The sequence below is a fragment of the Bos taurus genome, chromosome 9 (assembly GCF_002263795.3).
Source record: "Bos taurus isolate L1 Dominette 01449 registration number 42190680 breed Hereford chromosome 9, ARS-UCD2.0, whole genome shotgun sequence".
Lineage (NCBI taxonomy): Eukaryota > Metazoa > Chordata > Mammalia > Artiodactyla > Bovidae > Bos > Bos taurus.
The window spans coordinates 18,449,128-18,468,112 of record NC_037336.1 but is presented as its reverse complement, the minus strand read 5'-3'; the positions used below and the strand labels follow the sequence as shown (position 1 = coordinate 18,468,112).

General features: G+C 38.9%; 1 long non-coding RNA gene across 7 annotated transcripts in view; it reads left to right on the top strand.

Moving 5' to 3' along the window:
* Positions 1-16: 16 nt before the first annotated feature.
* Positions 17-18,985, top strand: part of LOC101903114 (uncharacterized) — a 274,464-nt gene continuing 255,495 nt past the window's right edge. For 5 of the 7 annotated variants that reach the window (XR_003036281.2, XR_009495961.1, XR_009495962.1 and 2 more), the window contains exons 1-2: positions 17-911; positions 5,885-5,999. This is a non-coding gene — a long non-coding RNA (uncharacterized lncRNA). The remainder of the gene's footprint in view (positions 912-5,884; positions 6,000-18,985) is intronic. The other 2 variants (XR_009495965.1, XR_009495960.1) reach the window with 2 other exon arrangements.

Sequence of the window (18,985 nt, the reverse complement as noted above, 5' to 3'; positions counted from 1 at the left end):
GCGCGGCGCAAAGGATGTCGGGATGGGCTTGGTGGTCCAGGAGCCGCTGTGGAGGAGGAGAGATACGCTTTGCGGAGGATTTTGCCGCGTTTCCTTTACTAGTTGTTGACTGAGCGCGGCGCTGTGGTTTTTAACTTGCTTACCTTGTGGCCTTGGAAAACCTGAGGGAGGTTTCTATGCGGCCACCCTCTCAGTGAGCTCCCCTTTCCACGCCGTCCGTCTGCCTCGGCCGGCGACGCGCCGTGAGTACCTCGGAAGTCTCCTCAGAGGCCGGAATGGCTCTTTTTATTCTTAATCTGCTGCGGGTCTCCGATTGTCCCAACTTTGTTTTTACTTTTGTCTGACTTTACTATTCCACTTGCGCAGTGGACCCCACGGCACCATAGAGCGCCAGAAATTTGTGTTGGATTGAACTTTACCAGTTTGATCTTTGAAGTTTATGATTCCTAGAATCTCAGTTTCATTGCCTCTAAAGCCGTGTTGATAATACATTCCACATTTGCAGTGGGATCATAAAGTAATTGCCATATGGAAAGCAGAAAATAATGGATAATGATAATAGCTAAAGCTTTGGCATGCTTTTCAAATCTCTCGAATTTTGTCTAAAATTCCTGGAATGGTTCTGGCCTTGAATAAGGACAAGAGAAACTCAAGTGGTATCAAAGCACATTCAACATCGACATGGCAAAGCCTTACACTACTTAGTTCTTATCTTTACCCTTTGCTTGAAAAATATCACAATCTTTAACCCAGTGACCCACATTAAGTAGATTTTCTTCCTACCAATAAGTAATGATGTATAAAAGTAGCCCTCCTGTCCCAGAGGAAGAAGATTTTTTTTTGTAACTTTTTTTTTAAAAGACAACTATTCTCTTGAAAGGAGCCTGAAAAAGCCAGCCGACAATCCTTAGGTAGTTTCTTCTCTATCAGTATTCTTTTATTTTTGATGAGTAATATGATTCAACTAAATCAGACAGTACCCGCAGCCCCTTTATTGGTTCATGGATAGTTTTGTATATATTTATTTTTATGTTTATTGTTAGATAAAAGCAATTATATATTAATATTTTAATTTTAAAAACCTTTCCACTATGTTTTTTAAATAATTTGTCACCAAAAATAATGTTTCTGAATCTTGTGGAGAATTCTTTTTGTTTAATGATAAATGTGGGAAAATATAATCTTCAAGGTGAACCATTGAATGAATGAACATCATAGGTAAAAAGCAATAGGAGTTTTAAGTGCATATAAATATTTAGGGCATGATAAAAGTAAGTTTCAAATAACTGGGAAAATGGTACAGGGATAATTGGTTGGCTATGTGAAAAAAGTATTGATCTGTATCTTCAGTTCAGTTCAGTTCAGTTCAGTCGCTCAGTTGTGTCCGACTCTTTGCGATCCCATGAATCGCAGCACGCCAGGCCTCCCTGTCCATCACCAACTCCCAGAGTTCACTCAGACTCACATCCATCGAGTCACTGATGCCATCCAGCCATCTCATCCTCTGTCGTCCCCTTCTCCTCCTGCCCCCAATCCCTCCCAGCATCAGAGTCTTTTCCAGTGACTCAACTCTTCGCATGAGGTGGCCAAAGTACTGGAGTTTCAGCTTTAGCATCATTCCCTCCAAAGAAATCCCAGGGCTGATCTCCTTCAGAATGGACTGGTTGGATGTCCTTGCAGTCCAAGGGACTCTCAAGAGTCTTCTCCAACACCACAGTTCAAAAGCATCAATTCTTTGGCACTCAGCCTTCTTCACAGTCCAACTCTCACATCCATACATGACCACAGGAAAAACCATAGCCTTGACTAGACGGACCTTTGTTGGCAAAGTAATGTCTCTGCTTTTGAATATGCTATCTAGGTTGGTCATAACTTTTCTTCCAAGGAGTAAGTGTCTTTTAATTTCCTGACTGCAGTCACCATCTGTATCTTAACATGCACTAAAAATAAAATTCAGATGAGACAAAAAATAAAAAGAGAAGAGAGAGTGGGTAAATATAAATATAGGAATGAGAAGGACTTTCTAGGCATGATTTCAAATGCAGCAACCATAAGGAAAGGTCTGAAAAATTTGATTACACTAAAAGAATGTCAGTATATGAAACAAAACAAAAAGGTGAGGGGCAAATAAATTGGGAAAAAATATTCGTATAAAAAGCTAATAGTCTTAATGTTTAGTGAGCTCTTACCAGAAAAAAATGAAAGAAAAATGAATAAGTTCACAGAGGTAAACCTTGGATCATTCATAGCTGCCATAATAAAATACCATGGAGTGGGTGGCTTAGAAATTTGTTTTCTCTGGAGGCTAAGAAATCCAAGATGAAGGCTTGGTATCTCCTTGGTTTGCAGACAATCTTCTCACTGTGACCTCACGTAACCTTTCTTATGTACACAAGTATCCGTGGTATTTCTCTTCTTATAAGAAGGCCAGTTCTGAAATCCCCTGGAGAAGGGAATGGCAACCCACTTCAGTATTCTTGCCTGGAGAATTCCATGGACAGAGGAGCCAAACAGGCTACAGTCTGTGGGGTCACAAAGAGTCGGACAGGACTTAGCTGCTATTTGTGATCCCATGTATAGTAGTCCATGGAATTTTCCAGGCCAGAATACTGGACTGAGTAGCCTTTCCCTCCTCCAGGGGATCTTCCCAACCTAGGGATCGAACCCAGGCCTCCCACATTGCAGGCAGATTCTTTACCAGCTGAGCCACCAGGAAAGCCCAAGAATACTGGAGTGGGTAACCTATCCCTTCTCCAGGAGATCTTCCCTACCCAAGAATTGAACCGGGGTCTCCTGCATTGCAGGCGGATTCTTTACCAACTGAGCTATCAGGGAAGCCCAAATTTTACAATAAATATCCTTTTTTTGAACTGTCATTTTGGAAAATGATAAAGTCAGTAGGAATGGATTTGGGATAGATAAAGGAGTAATTTTGAAAGACAAATGAAATAGTTCATGGCAAAATAATTATATAGTAAATAAAAGAGAAGGATGAACCAAAGCTAATAAAGATTTTCATTCAGAACTGGGGAAATGAATGAGGATGATAGAGTATGTATATTAGTTCAGCTCACAATGACGTAGTTCTCCTTTAGAGTCAATGCTGAGCCTCTAGCAACCATCTTGAATAACACATCTCTTGAGTTTGTACTTTATACAACTTGATTAGACCCAGAATAGGCAAGTTCAGCTCACAGTGACCTAGTTCTCTAGAGTCAATGCTGAGCCTCTAGCAACGATCTTGAATAGCACACCTCTTGACTTTGTATTTGATTAGACCCAGAATAGGAACTTGTTTCACACTGGGCCAATTAGAGGTTTGTTTTTTTTTTTTTTTTTTTAATTCATAGAAATCTATATGTACATACAATTTAAAAAATTCAGCCACTCAGATGGTGAACCACGAAATATATGTACTCGAGAGAGAGAGATTTGCCATTTTTCATATGCAGTTTCTAGTAGAGAAGCAGACAATGTCAATGTGTCAGTGGATAGAGAAAAGGAAAGAAAAGAGAGAGGAAATAAAAGCGAGAGGAACAGAGATGAGATTAAGACTACAAATGAAGTTCCAATTTATGTTTATATAATTTTTCTTAGACCTGGCTTCATTCACACCCTGGAGCTCTATAAAATATTCCTGTGTCCTTATCATAAGGTCTCCCTTGCCTTTTTTTAATGCATAAGTAGGTTGGCTGAGTTTTATATTATCCTAAAACTAAGACTTTTGACTGATAATAGTGAATAATAGAGGAGAATTCAGAGAAGACTTGTACAGCTTTGGAATTTCTCGTGGGAGCCTTTCTCAAAGAGAGGATAAGGTTCCAGTTGACAGATCAGATGACTGGATTCACAGGATGACTATGGGGATATCCAAAAGTGTGCTGCACGCTGCTTGACACATAGTATTAAACACACACCTTCCAATGGCCTTGTACAGTCCTGCATCACTTTTCAAGCTGAGACAGCTTTGGCTTTGAGGATAACCTCTGAATAAGGTAGTAGGAAATAGAATAAAACTCTGATGCAATAAAACTTACATGGTACTAAGCAAAGCACAGGGGAAAATTGCTCATCTGAAAATGCCATTCACCCAGAATGAGAAAAAGGTTTAACTCAAGTCATGTCCATATAAGTACAGAGTTAAGACATGTAATCTTTTTTTTTTTTTGCTCCAGACTTGTAGAAATATGGTAAAATCACATTAATCTTAGAATATATTGTATGTTGTGAGAACAGTGAAAGATTGTCCCAAGGAGGGTGAAGGTTAGATAAGTTACCTTCTGAGAATGACAAATGAACTGAAAAAGAAAACAAATTATATTTTCTCAGAAACATGTCCATAAGATTTAGTGGAATCAGGAATACTGACTAACATGATACGGAAGTGATCCTAAGGTGTGATGAATACAGAAATAGAGAAACAAAAGAGCCAATGACTAACATCATTGGCTCCTTTTTTCCACTATCCTAACACTTTTTGTCTGTAATCTTTTGATATGTTTTGATTTCTATCTCATTTATAGCCAAATGATTGTACTGCTATCTGTATATACCTTGCAATTTTATCTGCACTTCATAGCCAGCTCACTAGTCATCTGCCTATGAAAAAAATAATCCCCTCTCCTCTTAATCACTTCATGTTCTGTCTTTTCCCTAAATGCAGTCAGTTTTTGTTCGTTCAGAAATAGGAAGGAATGGAACGTTTCTGAATATTTGAACAATGTGGATGATTTACTACAAGTAGTCTACATGAATTATCAACCTCAAATGAATTATTTTATAATAATGATAAGATTAATATAATAAAGGGCTTCCCTGGTGGCTCAGCAGTAAAGAATCCGCCTATAATGCAGGAGACACAGGAGACGTGGGTTCTATCCCTGGGTTGGGAAGATCCCCTGGAGGAGGGCACGGCAACCTACTCCAGTATCCTTGCCTGGAGAATCCCATGGACAGGAGCCTGACAGGCTACAGTTCATAGAGTATCAAAGAGTTGGACACAACTGAAGCAACTTAGCATGCATGCAATATAATAAAATCTCTCTTTGATAATTCAGAAGAAACTTCAAAATCTTGGGGTGGCTTAGGCTCACAAATCCAAGCAAGAATCATTATTCAATAGCACTGCAAAATAAATCTGATTATTCAGGTGTTCTGAGTGGTTTTGGATTCTGGATAAATAGATTTTTCTAGCCTTCAAAATACAAATATTCTTTGGTCTTCTCATACTCATCCTGTCAGACTATAATCATTATGGGATATCACAGGTATTTATGTATTTGGCTATGGTATTTTGTCAATAAATAATCCACTTTACTGGTTCTATGTTTTTTGTTTGTTGAGGATTCTTGTCATATAGATGTATTCTTTAATGATGCAAAGTGAAGTCTTGACTGTCTAAACGGATTTTCTCAACCTTGCCCTCTTGTAATGGTAAGAGAGGATAGACAGTTCAGTCCTCTGTCAGCTCCTGACCATTTGCTTAATGCTCCCACTGAAGTAAGTATACTGAGATGATGACAGTTCCCGATGAGTTCTGCAGTGTTACCTAGAAAGAGCATGGGCTTTGTGGTCCTACCGACCTGTGGCTGAATTTTTCCTAGTTCTGTGACTTTAGGGAATTTATTTGAATGTTTCTGAGACTGAGTTACCTCATCTGTAAAACAGAGATAATAATACGTACCTGCTGCAGAGACTGCTAATGTTTTACTTTTATTCTTGGGCACAATGAACACTTTTGGCCTCTCTTGAAGACTGGTATGTCCAGGTCTGAATTCTTGCAGTGGAATGCTGGTTGGAAATAAAATGCGCCACTTCCTGCTTGACCTATAAAAATCCCCCAAATGTGCTCTTCTTACATTTTCTTCATCCGTTGATTTGAAAGGACCCTAGAGACCAAAGAGAAACAAGAACTTTAAGACAGAAGAAGCTTGAAACAGAGCCTGCTGCCACTCCTTTGCCACCTCATGAGATGTAAGCAAGAAATAACATTTATTTTGGTAAGTCGCTGACACTTGGAGGATGTTTGTTTCAGCAGTTAGTTTACCCCCTAATATACCTTTAAGATTAGGATAAAGATTACATGAGAAATATTTATTTACGAGACTGACGTAAATCATGTGTTCAGTAAGTGATAGTTATGTCATCATCATCCTTTACATGTACTAAAATAAGCATGTGAGCGTTCAGGCACTGCAGATACCAGGATTCTCCCAAATGATCAGACCAATAGGATCTGAGTCGGCAGGACTAGACTTCTTGCTGCTTTTCTTAAAGTTAGACCGATTGGTACTTCTCAGATTCCTTAGAAGTATAAATGATTAATTCTTTTAGTTATAGATTTTTAAATTAAGTTGTAGTTGGCATATAACATTATATTAGTTTCAGGTATATAATGTTGTGATTTGATATTTGTGTATATTGGGAAACAATCACCATAGTATGTCTAGTCAACAGCCTGTTATAGATTTTGACATCACATATCTAGTCCTTTTGTTGGCCTGTTCATTTTATTTTCTGTCATTGTAATATGTGATACCCCTAACTTAAGTCACACTCTTTATACCTATAATTATGTACCATTTAGGATACAGGGGAGAGAGACCAGACCAGTACTGTTCAATAGAAATACAGTGTAAGCCACAAACATAATTTTAAATTTTCTAGTAGTCACATTAAAAAAAGTTTAAAGAGAACCCAAGTGAAATTAATTTTAATAATTATCTAACCTAATATATCCAACATTAACATTTTAACATGTAATCAGTATCCTTTGAATCTGTTTTTCATGCTGATTCTTTGAAATCAGTGTATATTTAACCCTAACAGCATGTTTTGACTTAGACTAGCCTGATTGCAAGTGTTCAGTAGCCACAGTTGTATAATGGCTACCACATTAGACAGCTCAGGAACGGGCAAATGAAAAGGCCTATCACCAGTTAGGAAAAACTATGTAAATTGTGTGCTACATTTTCTTTGTAGATGGAGAATAGCATTATTCTTATTGTTCTGGGAGAAAAGACATGGAAGGGCAAACATTCACATCACCAGGTTCAGGAGATGGACATTTTACTTACGGGGTGTCATTTCTCTGGAGATACAAGTCAGGAAACTTCTTTGCAGCTCAACTTTCTGTGGTACTTTGTATGTATTAGAAGGCTCTTCAACATGATGCTCAATGTTCATACAATTATATTTTCAACATTCATAAATTTGTAATAAAATATTTATAACTTTTATAGGAAAACTAACATTTTGAGCTTGTGTGCTAAGGGAAACCATACAAGAGCCTGATACACAGTGATCTTCAAAGTCTGTTAGTAATAAAATATTAATTTTTCTTAGGAAAAGTTAACTACTCCTAGTCTCAGTTTTCAAAGGAAATTTAACTTTTTTTGTATAAAACATAGACTTTAGAAATCCACTACTGTATATTGAAATGCCCATCTATCCTTGTTTAGTGAAAGCACAGGAATCACTTTCTGGTGTATAAAACAAAAAACAGAGTTTAATTTAAAGACATTGAATTTACCAAAGTAAACGATATTTGAATAATATGTTTGCTTTAAAGATGATGGGCAGTCATTCCCAGGAAGGAAATAATATGTTGCAAGTTTGAAAGAAAATGGTTTTGTTAAGATGTCATTTCATGAAAAGGAATTAATGTCTTTGATATTCAAAGCATGAAAAACTAATTTAATATACTGTGCTAGAGAAACCAGAGATAACATTTGATGGTTAGAAAAGATAGGATTTTAAGAAAAAAAAAGTTACCTTGTTTTTCTCTTCCATCATAGAAAGGAGATTAGATATAAGGCAAATTAGGGGGGAATTCAGGGGGAAAGTAATGTATATGAATCAGATGATATAAGGAAAAAATTAATAAAGTTAAATACAGATTGTTAAATGATAATGGGAAAAGGTCATATTTAATATATGTTTTTAAAAGCTATAGTCATGTTGTATAGTACATCCTCAGAACTCATTTATCTTCTTTTTTTTTTACTTTTATTTTATTTTTTAACTTTACAATATTGTATTGGTTTTGCCATATATCAAAATGAATCCGCCACAGGTTTACATGTGTTCCCCATCCTGAACCCTCCTCCCTCCTCCCTCCCCATACCATCCCTCTGGGTCGTCCCAGTGCACCAGCCCCAAGCATCCAGTATCCTGCATCGAACCTGGACTGGCGACTCATTTCATATATGATATTATACATATTTCAATGCGATTCTCCCAAATCATCCCACCCTCTCCCTCTCCCACAGAGTCCAAAAGACTGTTCTATACATCAGTGTCTCTTTTGCTGTCTCGTACACAGGGTTATTGTTACCATCTTTCTAAATTCCATATATATGCATTAATATACTGTATTGGTGTTTTTCTTTCTAGCTTACTTCATTCTGTATAATAGGCTCCAGTTTCACCCACCTCATTAGAACTGATTCAAATGTATTCTTTTTAAATGGGCCAAAGAACTAAATAGACATTTCAAAAGACTGCTCAACATCAGTCATTATCAGAGAAATGCAAATCAAAACCACTATGAGGTACCATTTCACACCAGTCAGAATGGCTACGATCCAAAAGTCTACAAGCAATAAATGCTGGAGAGGGTGTGGAGAAAAGGGAACCCTCTTACACTGTTGGTGGGAATGCAAACTAGTACAGCCACCTTGGAGAACAGTGTGGAGACTCCTTAAAAAACTGGAAATAGAACTGCCTTATGATCTAGCAATCCCACTGCTGGGCATACACACTGAGGAAACCAGAAGGGAAAGAGACACGTGTACCCCAATGTTCATCACAGCACTGTTTATAATAGCCAGGACATGGAAGCAACCTAGATGTCCATCAGCAGATGAATGGATAAGAAAGCTGTGGTACATATACACAATGGAGTATTACTCAGCCATTAAAAAGAATACTAATGACATTTTTAAGGCTACAGTATGTATTAGATGATTCTGACCTTAAGAAAAAATCCCTGATTATAATTATTACACTTTTGCTTTAGATAATTGGACTTTCTGTTTTCAAAACTGGTTGTGTGTGTGTGTGTGTGTGTGTGTCTGTTTGAAGGCACTAAAAAAAAAAAGTTTGGGGTAAGAAAGTTTAAAAAAAAGTTTTTTGTTAAGTAAACTTAGGCCTGGGGCTTCCCCAATGGCTCAGGGGTAAAATAATCCGCTTGCAATGTAAGAGACTCAGGAGATGCAGGATCAACCCCTGGGTTGGAAAGATCCCCTGGAGGAGGATCTGGCAGCCCACTCCAGCATTCTTGCCTGGAGAATGCAATGGACAAAGGAGCCTGGTGAGCTACAGTGCATGGGGTCACAAAGAGTCGGATGCGACTGAGCACAAACACACTCACACGAACTTAGGCTTAAGCACTGTAGTTATAGTGCCTGATAGATAAAATTGCCTTGCCTTTAAGGAAGATCCATAATACTCAAAAAAGTTAATGCTTGTAATAAAATTTTAGCATAAAATAATCTTTTCATATCTTACATCATTGGCTTTAACTTAAAGATATGTGGAAAATAAAGCAATATGACTTCTCAGAGAGATAGTTTCTTTTACTTTCATTATCAAATAAATACTTGACTGAAGTAGGATAAAAATACTGATTTGTCTCTGTAAGACTTCAATCACTGCTTTGCGTGACTCCTACCCTGGATTTGCTGTAGGTTTCTTGGAAGCTAGAGCCATAATGGCCCCTTGACCCAAGGAGCAGCTGACTGTACAAGTCAGAGACAGAGTAGGGAGAATAATGAAAAACTTTGATTTCTGTAGAGAAGACAGTGATTGAACTCTTGAAAGTTTAAATTTAGAGTCAGCATGTTTATTCATATAGCATAAAATATGCAATCATGCCTTTTGCTGCTAATTGTGGATACCTGAATTGTGCGTTTTTGGCTTACTGTATTATGGTCAATTTGGAAAAGAATAGTTTCACTATACAGTATCATCTACAGTATCCTTGGACTGTTCTGGAAGTATATGACATATGATTACTAAATTTTTATGACACCTAAGTATTGATGCTCCCCATAGTATTTAAAACTAATTTAACCAAAATAATCTCCTAAATTCACATTTTAATGAAGCCAAAAATCCTAATAAGCTTCAAGTGCTTAAAGTTAATGCTGCAGGAAATAGTTCATGAGATTTCTTCATTTATTAAAAAAATTAAAAATGGCTCTCTTGAGGTATGTATGCATCAAGTATGGAAAGGTATGTACAGTCTATTAAAATTCAGCATCACACATATGTTTATAGCTTTGTTGTCTCTCAAACACTTTGATATTAACTGGTTTATGTGTGAAAAACATGAATTTCTATCTCATCATGCTGACTAGAAACTTCTTCAGATTGTCCAGTGGCTTGAGAGAACTCAGTGTAACATTTTAAAGTGTCAGTTCCCCAAAATGTATGTTACTTAGTAAGTTTTGTACTTAAGTATTACTGTTTTCACAGATAATATTTTAAAAGACTTGATCCTCCATATTGCTAGGTTGTATTATTTTCCTCAGCTATTCACGGCTTTTCCTGTAGGAGGATTAGCTTTCTCAGCCCTGGCTTGCCCCTGTGCTCTTCTTCAGCTAATGTGAACATGAATGGTAGATATATATTATCTAAGGAAAACTGTTACTTGCTGTCAATCGTTCTTTTTTTTCACAAGAAGTGTTCATCACGGATGGGGATGTTCCTTCTGCTTGGCTCCTAGAAATATGTGTGGGACAGAACCACAGTCAGTCTCCATCCAGTTTATGATGTGATGTTAGCCAGAGATAAACCATCATTCTTATAAACAACAAGATTTGAGGGTTTCTTCCTAACCACAGCAGAAACTAGTGAAAACTGACTTCTCAGACTATAATTATAGCCTGTGTTGAAAGAAAAAAAGGAAGAGGCTTAGGAGGTCTGTAACTGTAATTCAACTCTGCTCCACCAACCTCCACTTCAGCCTACAATTGCTTGGGTCCAATCCATTCTTTTTTTTTTTCGCCCTTGAGAATTTGAACTAAAAGACATAGAATGTTGTGTTCAGTTATGGTGGACTTGAGTTGAAAGGTGTTGAAGAGGAAGGTTAGAGGTGGCTTTATGAGTCAAAGTTACGAGGCTGCAGGCGGTATGAGTGAAAGCTAGTATGCAAATTATGATAACAGCATTTACTGAGAGCTCACTCTGGGCACACATTGCTTCAAGCACATTCTGTCTCTTTTGACCCTCATATCTATGCTTATGAACACAGCCCATATTGAGACTTACAATTGCAATCAGATCAGATCAGATCAGTCGCTCAGTCGTGTCCGACTCTTTGCGACCCCATGAATCGCAGCACGCCAGGCCTCCCTGTCCATCACCAACTCCCGGAGTTCACTGAGACTCACGTCCATCGAGTCAGTGATGCCATCCAGCCATCTCATCCTCTGTCGTCCCCTTCTCCTCCTGCCCCCAATCCCTCCCAGCATCAGAGTCTTTTCCAGTGACTCAACTCTTCGCATGAGGTGGCCAAAGTACTGGAGTTTCAGCTTTAGCATCATTCCTTCCAAAGAAATCCCAGGGCTGATCTCCTTCAGAATGGACTGGTTGGATGTCCTTGCAGTCCAAGGGACTCTCAAGAGTCTTCTCCAACACCACAGTTCAAAAGCATCAATTCTTTGGCACTCAGCCTTCTTCACAGTCCAACTCTCACATCCATACATGACCACAGGAAAAACCATAGCCTTGACTAGAAGAACCTTTGTTGGCAAAGTAATGTCTCTGCTTTTGAATATGCTATCTAAGTTGGTCATAACTTTCCTTCCAAGGAGTAAGCGCCTTTTAATTTCATGGCTGCAGTCACCATCTGCAGTGATTTTGGAGTCCAGAAAAATAAAGTCTGACACTGTTTCCACTGTTTCCCCATCTATTTCCCATGAAGTGATGGGACCGGATGCCATGATTTTCGTTTTCTGAATATTGAGCTTTAAGCCAACTTTTTCACTCTCCACTTTCACTTTCATCAAGAGGGTTTTTAGTTCCTCCTCACTTTCTGCCATAAGGGTGGTGTCATCTGCATATCTGAGATTATTGATATTTCTCCCGGCAATCTTGATTCCAGCTTGTATTTCTTCCAGTCCAGCGTTTCTCATGATGTACTCTGCATATAAGTTAAATAAGCAGGGTGACAATATACAGCCTTGACAAACTCCTTTTCCTCTTTGGAACCAGTCTGTTGTTCCATGTCCAGTTCTAACTGCTGCTTCCTGAAAAGATCATGGTGCTTTGTCATCACTTCTCTAGTGCGAGCACATACCAAGTATAATTTCAAATAATAACAATTAGTTGCAAGAATTACTTCTTTAATGACTATTTTGATGCTTTTTCATACCCATTAAAATGTTTTATCATTTCATCTTGACAACCCTGCTTTGCTGGTACAATGAGTACATCCTTATTCTGTCTACAGGGTAACATATCATTACATTTGAAATAGGTACTAATTATTATTACATTTTATAAATAACGGAAGCCTGAAGAGGTTAAACTGTTTATCTATGGTCTTTTAGATAGTAAGGGTTAGAATTGAGGTTCAAGCTCAATTTTATAATAGTTATCAAAATCAGTGTACTCAGCCATGGCAGGAAGAAAAAAAAAAAAAAAAAGATGAGCGGCTAGGCAGCTCCTGAGAGACAGCAAGAAGGATCTATGCTCTTTTATTATTATTTTTCTGCTGCTCTGTGCTACATGTGGGATCCTAGTTCGCCAACCAGAGATCAAACTTGCACTCCCTGCAGTGAAAGCACAGAGTCTCAACCACTGAACTTCCAGGGAAGTCACAGGATCTATGCTCTGGATTTCCCAGTTTCTAGTTCCCAAGAAGCCTGGCTATACTTAATATACTGCTTTTACATGTAGAACGGGGTTGGAGGAAGGGAAGGGAAAGGGAAGCCAAGAAAAATGCCCTCATCCATTTGCTTTTAGTGTTACTCTCCATTAGCGGTCTCCTTAGCAGTAGTAAATTTTACTAGGTTTTATAAAATGACTGTTCAGCTTTCACCAAAGTCTTCTTTCTCAAAGGCCACAGACATGATTGCAGATAGCTAGGCTGGGGCAGATTGAATGACACCTATGCAGAATGTATAAAAATTCGGCAAACTAAGACTTTGTTACTTGATCGAACTTATTGTGCCTGGTTCTTCTGCCTCTTAGAATACATCCTGTCTTCTGTTGTTCCTTAGTACCTCATGTAAAAATTTCTCTAGTGTAGCGACTCAGTTTCTCAGATATAGCTTGTCCATTTCTGAGCCCAAATGATAGTGTTAAGAGTATTTATTCTCTAATCAGACTGCTTTCAATAACATTACCTGCTAGGCATGTGACCTTGGATAAATTACTTTCTAAGTCTCCGTTAAAGTACCCACCACATTGGGCTGTTGGGAAGCTTGAGTGAGTGAATACATGTCAGTTCCTGGCACAGACTGAGTGATGAATGGATATTGACTGCTTTGTTATTTATCGTTTACTTACAGTGCCTACTGTGCTTGTTGTTGGCGTTGAGTCGCTAAGTTGTGTCCAACTCTTCTGCGACCCCATGGACTTTAGCCCACTTGGCTCCTCTCTCCATGGGATTTCCCAGGCAGGAATACTGGAGTGGGTTGCCATTTCCTTCTCCAGGGGCTCTTTCCAACTCAGGGATCAAGCCCAAGTTTCCTGCGTTGCAAGTGGATTCTTTACCACTGAGCCACCAGGGAAGCACTAGTGTGCTTACAGACTGATAATCCTTTGAAATAACTTTGAGGCCTACAGTTTCCAATCTGATAGTTTAGAAGCCCAGAATTTAAATTCATCAAAATGCTGTAAGCCTTTAAGGTATTTTGATTTTTCTCTTAAAAGGGAATTGAAATATTGAAAGGATCTTTCAAGTCAAGTCTCCCCTGAAGGCCTCTGTGTTGCTGCTGTCACTGGCCAACATTATTCAGTTTCACTGCAGGGCATGGTGCAAAGGAATTCCTTACTCTAATTGTAGCTGGATTGACCCTGGTTAGGGCTACCTGGCATGCCTGCTTAGTTGCTCAGTCATGTCTGACTCTTTGTGACCCCATGGACTGTAGCCCACCATGCTCCTCTGTCTGTGGGATTTTCCAGGAAAGAATACTGGAGTGGGTTGCCATTTCCTATTCTGGGAGATCTTTCTGATCCAGGGATCGAACTCATGTCTTTTGTGTCTCCTGCATTGGTAGGCAGATTCTTTACCACTGTGCCACCTGGGAAGATGCTTCTAAGGATACCCTATAGGGACTAAAATTCAAGACCTTCTGCTGTCTAATTTTGATCCGAGATTGTAAGACTTAAAGTTTTGCCATATCTTTCCCTTTTATACTTCATGGGCTTTTGTTAATTGGTGGTGGAGTAAGGAGCTTCCTCTCGTGAATCACAAGGCATGGGGCAAGAATTCTAGGGTCTCTAGAGGAGTGGGATGGGGGCAGTGGAAGGGAGATTTAAGAAGGAGGGGATATATAGCTGATTCACTTTGTGGTACAGCAGAAACTAACACAGCATTGTAAAGCAATTATACTCCAGTAAAAAAAAAGAATTCTATGTTCTCTATCATCTGCAAGTGCAGCCTCTGAGCTGTTAGGAATCTTCAACTTGGGGTATCTAAAGCATGCAGCCATATTGACTATAGAGTTTAGACTAGTGATTTTCAAATTTCAGCATGCATCAGAATCACTTGGGGGGCTTATTAAAACATAACTGTTGGTCTTTGTGTTCTCAATTTCTGATTCATTAGCTTTAGGTGGGGTCTGAAATGTACATTTCTAACTAGTTCCCCAAGATACGATGTTGCTGGTCCAGATATCTAGAAATATCCTATAATTGTTATGCTAAAAAGTGTTTAAAATGTAAATTGTCTTCTCTTCATAGAGATTTTGCCACTCAAGAATCTTTTTATTAACCAATATCACATCAAATATGGGTACATTTGACCAGCAGACACAACTCTAAAAAAGTTATTGATAGGGACTTAACACTGAATTTGCTCTCAAACCAAGGTATTTAATTAAAGCATTCATTTGTATGCTTTTTATTTTGTAATCATAAAAGTTAAACTGAAGTATATCTGGGTGAAGTACAAAGATAAGAAAAATCAAATTTAACAATATAAAACAGATTTTTTTTTTTTTTAGTGATTGAAACTTTTAATCTAAAGGTATTTTTTTCAACTTTACTGAAGTATGGTTGACAAATAAAAATTGTGTTTATTTAGATTGTACCATGGGCTTCCCAGGTGGCGCTAGTGGTAAATAACCTGCCTGGCAATGCAGGAGATGAAAGAGACATGGGTTCGATCTCTGGGCCAGGAATATCCCCTGGAGGAGGGCATGGCAACCCACTCCAGTATTCTTGCCTAGAGAATTCTACGGACAGAGGAGCTTGGCAGGCTACAGTCTGTAGGGTTGCAAAGAGTCAGACGTGACTGAACTACTTAGCGCACACACATGCAGGTTGTACAATATATGAGTTTTCTAAAGGTATGTAATGTAGTATAGTGAAATGATGACCACAATCCAAGTAATTAACACATCCATTACATCACGTGGTTCATGGTGGTGGTTTAGTCAATAAGTCGTGTCTGACTCTTGTAATCCTGTGGACTGTGGCCTGCCAGGCTCCTCTGTCCATGGGATTCTCCAGGCAAGAATACTGGAGTGGTTTGCCATTTCCTTCTCCAGGGATACTGAAGCAAATTTTTAAGAAGAATAAGGCAGCTTTATTTTTTATGTGTTAGTTGCTCAGCCGTGTCCTACTCTTTGTGACCGCTACTGGAATGGCTTGCCATTTCCTTCTCTAGGGGATCTTCCCAATCCAGGGATTTAACCCATGTCTCTTGTGTCTTCTGCATTGGCAGGTGGATTCTTTACCATCTGAGCTATCAGGGAAGTCCAGGTTTACTTTGAGGGACTATATTTTTTATTGGCATCAAAATATACTGTGATCTAATTTGAAAGGGCTACAATACCACTGCTGAAACAATAGTCTTTGCTGAACACTAATGAATGAGACTTGAATATATTTACTCCTAACAAGTCAATGTGCTCAAGAGGTATGTGAATTGATATTAATGACAAACATGTATTAATTGTTTATTATATGCCAGGCATTGTGCCAGATTCTTTCCATGTACCAACTCTTTTCATCCCCATCAGTTCAGTTCAGTCGCTCAGTTGTGTCTGACTCTTTGCGACCCCATGAATCGCAGCATGCCAGGCCTCCCTGTCCGTCACCAACTCCCGGAGTTCACTGAGACTCACGCCCATTGAGTCAGTGATGCCATCCAGCCATCTCATCCTCTGTTGTCCCCTTCTCCTCCTGCCTCCAATCCCTCCCAGCATCAGAGTCTTTTCCAATGAGTCAACTCTTCGCATGAGGTGGCCAAAGTACTGGAGTTTCAGCTTTAGCATCATTCCTTCCAAAGAAATCCCAGGGCTGATCTCCTTCAGAATGGACTGGTTGGATCTCCTTGCAGTCCAAGGGACTCTCAAGAGTCTTCTCCAACACCACAGTTCAAAAGCATCAATTCTTCGGTGCTCAGCTTTCTTCACAGTCCAACTCTCACATCCATACATGACCACAGGAAAAACCATAGCCTTGACTAGACCTTTGTTGGTAAAGTAATGTCTCTGCTTTTGAATATGCTATCTAGGTTGGTCATAACTTTCCTTCCAAGGAGTAAGCGTCTTTTAATTTCATGGCTGCAGTCACCATCTACGGTGATATCAGAGCCCCCCAAAATAAAGTCTGACACTGTTTCTACTGTTTCCCCATCTATTTCCCATGAAGTGATGGGACTGGATGCCATGATCTTTGTTTTCTGAATGTTGAGCTTTAAGCCAACTTTTTCACTCTCCACTTTCACTTTCATCAAGAGGCTTTTTAGTTCCTCTTCACTTTCTGCCATAAGGGTGATGTCATCTGCATATCTGAGGTTATTGATATTTCTCCCAGCAATCTTGATTCCAGCTTGTGCTTCTTCCAGTCCAGCATTTCTCATGATGTACTCTGCATATAAGTTAAATAAGCAGGGTGACAATATACAGCCTTGACGTACTCCTTTTCCTATTTGGAACCAGTCTGTTCCATGTCCAGTTCTAACTGTTGCTTCCTGACCTGCATACAGATTTCTCAAGAGGCAGGTCAGGTGGTCTGGTATTCCCATCTCTTTCAGAATTTTCCACAGTTTACTGTGATCCACACAGTCAAAGGCTTTGGCATAGTCAATAAAGCAGAAATAGATGTTTTTCTGGAACTCTCTTGCTTTTTCCATGATCCAGCGGATGTTGGCAATTTGATCTCTGGTTCCTCTGCCTTTTCTAAAACCAGCTTGAACATCAGGAAGTTCACAGTTCACGTATTGCTGAAGCCTGGCTTGGAGAATTTTGAGCATTACTTTACTAGCATGTGAGATGAGCGCAATTGTGCAGTAGTTTGAGCATTCTTTGGCATTGCCTTTCTTTGGGATTGGAATGAAAACCGACCTTTTCCAGTCCTGTTGCCACTGCTGAGTTTTCCAAATTTGCTGGCATATTGAGTGCAGCACTTTCACAGCATCATCTTTCAGGATTTGGAATAGCTCAACTGGAATTCCATCATCTCCACTAGCTTTGTTCGTAGTGATGCTTTCTAAGGCCCACTGGACTTCACATTCCAGGATTCCTGGCTCTAGGTCAATGATCACACCATCGTGATTATCTGGGTCATGAAGATCTTTTTTGTACAGTTCTTCTGTGTATTCTTGCCACCTCTTCTTAATATCTTCTGCTTCTGTTAGGTCCATACCATTTCTGTCCTTTATCGAGCCCATCTTTGCATGAAATGTCCCCTTGGTATCTCTAATTTTCTTGAAGAGATCTCTAATCTTTCCCATTCTGTTGTTTTCCTCTGTTTCTTTGCATTGATCACTGAGGAAGGCTTTCTTATCTCTTCTTGCTGTTCTTTGGAACTCTGCATTCAGTTGCTTATATCTTTCCTTTTCTCCTTTGCTTTTTGCTTCTCTTCTTCTCACAGCTATTTGTAAGGCCTCCCCAGACAGCCATTTTGCTTTTTTGTATTTCTTTTCCATGGGGATGGTCTTGATCCCTGTCTCCTGTACAATGTCACGAACCTCAGTCCATAGTTCATCAGGCACTCTATCTATCAGATCTAGGCCCTTAAGTCTATTTCTCACTTCCACTGTATAATTATAAGGGATTTGATTTAGGTCATACCTGAATGGTCTAGTGGTTTTCCCTACTTTCTTCAATTTCAGTCTGAATTTGGTAATAAGGAGTTCATGATCTGAGCCACAGTCAGCTCCTGGTCTTGTTTTTGTTGATCGTATAGAGCTTCTCCATCTTTGGCATACAACCATTTAAAATAGATATTGATGTCCTTATTTTAACAATGAGAAGACTGAGGCTCAGAAATGATTGGCCTTGGTCATATATCTAGGTATTATTTGTGTGAAATTCTCACTCTCAAGTTTATGCTTCTAATCAGTATTCTATACAGATTTTAGTGCAGGGAGAAACTGAGAAGTCACTGCATTGTCACCTTTTAACAACCTTTCCTCCTTCAGAGAACTCAGTCTTACCCTTCATGTACACCACTTCTAGTACATTTCTAGTCATTTATCTCTATTAAGAGATTTCATTTTTCATTTGCATGTGAGAACATTTACATGAATGTGTTTATTCTGGCCTTTTAATCTTTTCTTTTTTGTTAATTAAAGGCTCTGTTTCTTATTCAAGAAATTTTAGGCAGTATTATGCAGGAGACTTTTTTTTTTTTAACAAAGTAAAATCTTTTTTTTTTTTTAACTCTTTGGCCACACTGTGAAGCATGTGGAATCTTAGTTCCCCAACCAGGTGTTGAACCTGTGCCCCCTGCAGTGGAAGAGTGGAGTCTTAACTGTTGGACTGCCAGTTAAGTCCCAAACTAAAATTCTTGTTTCTAA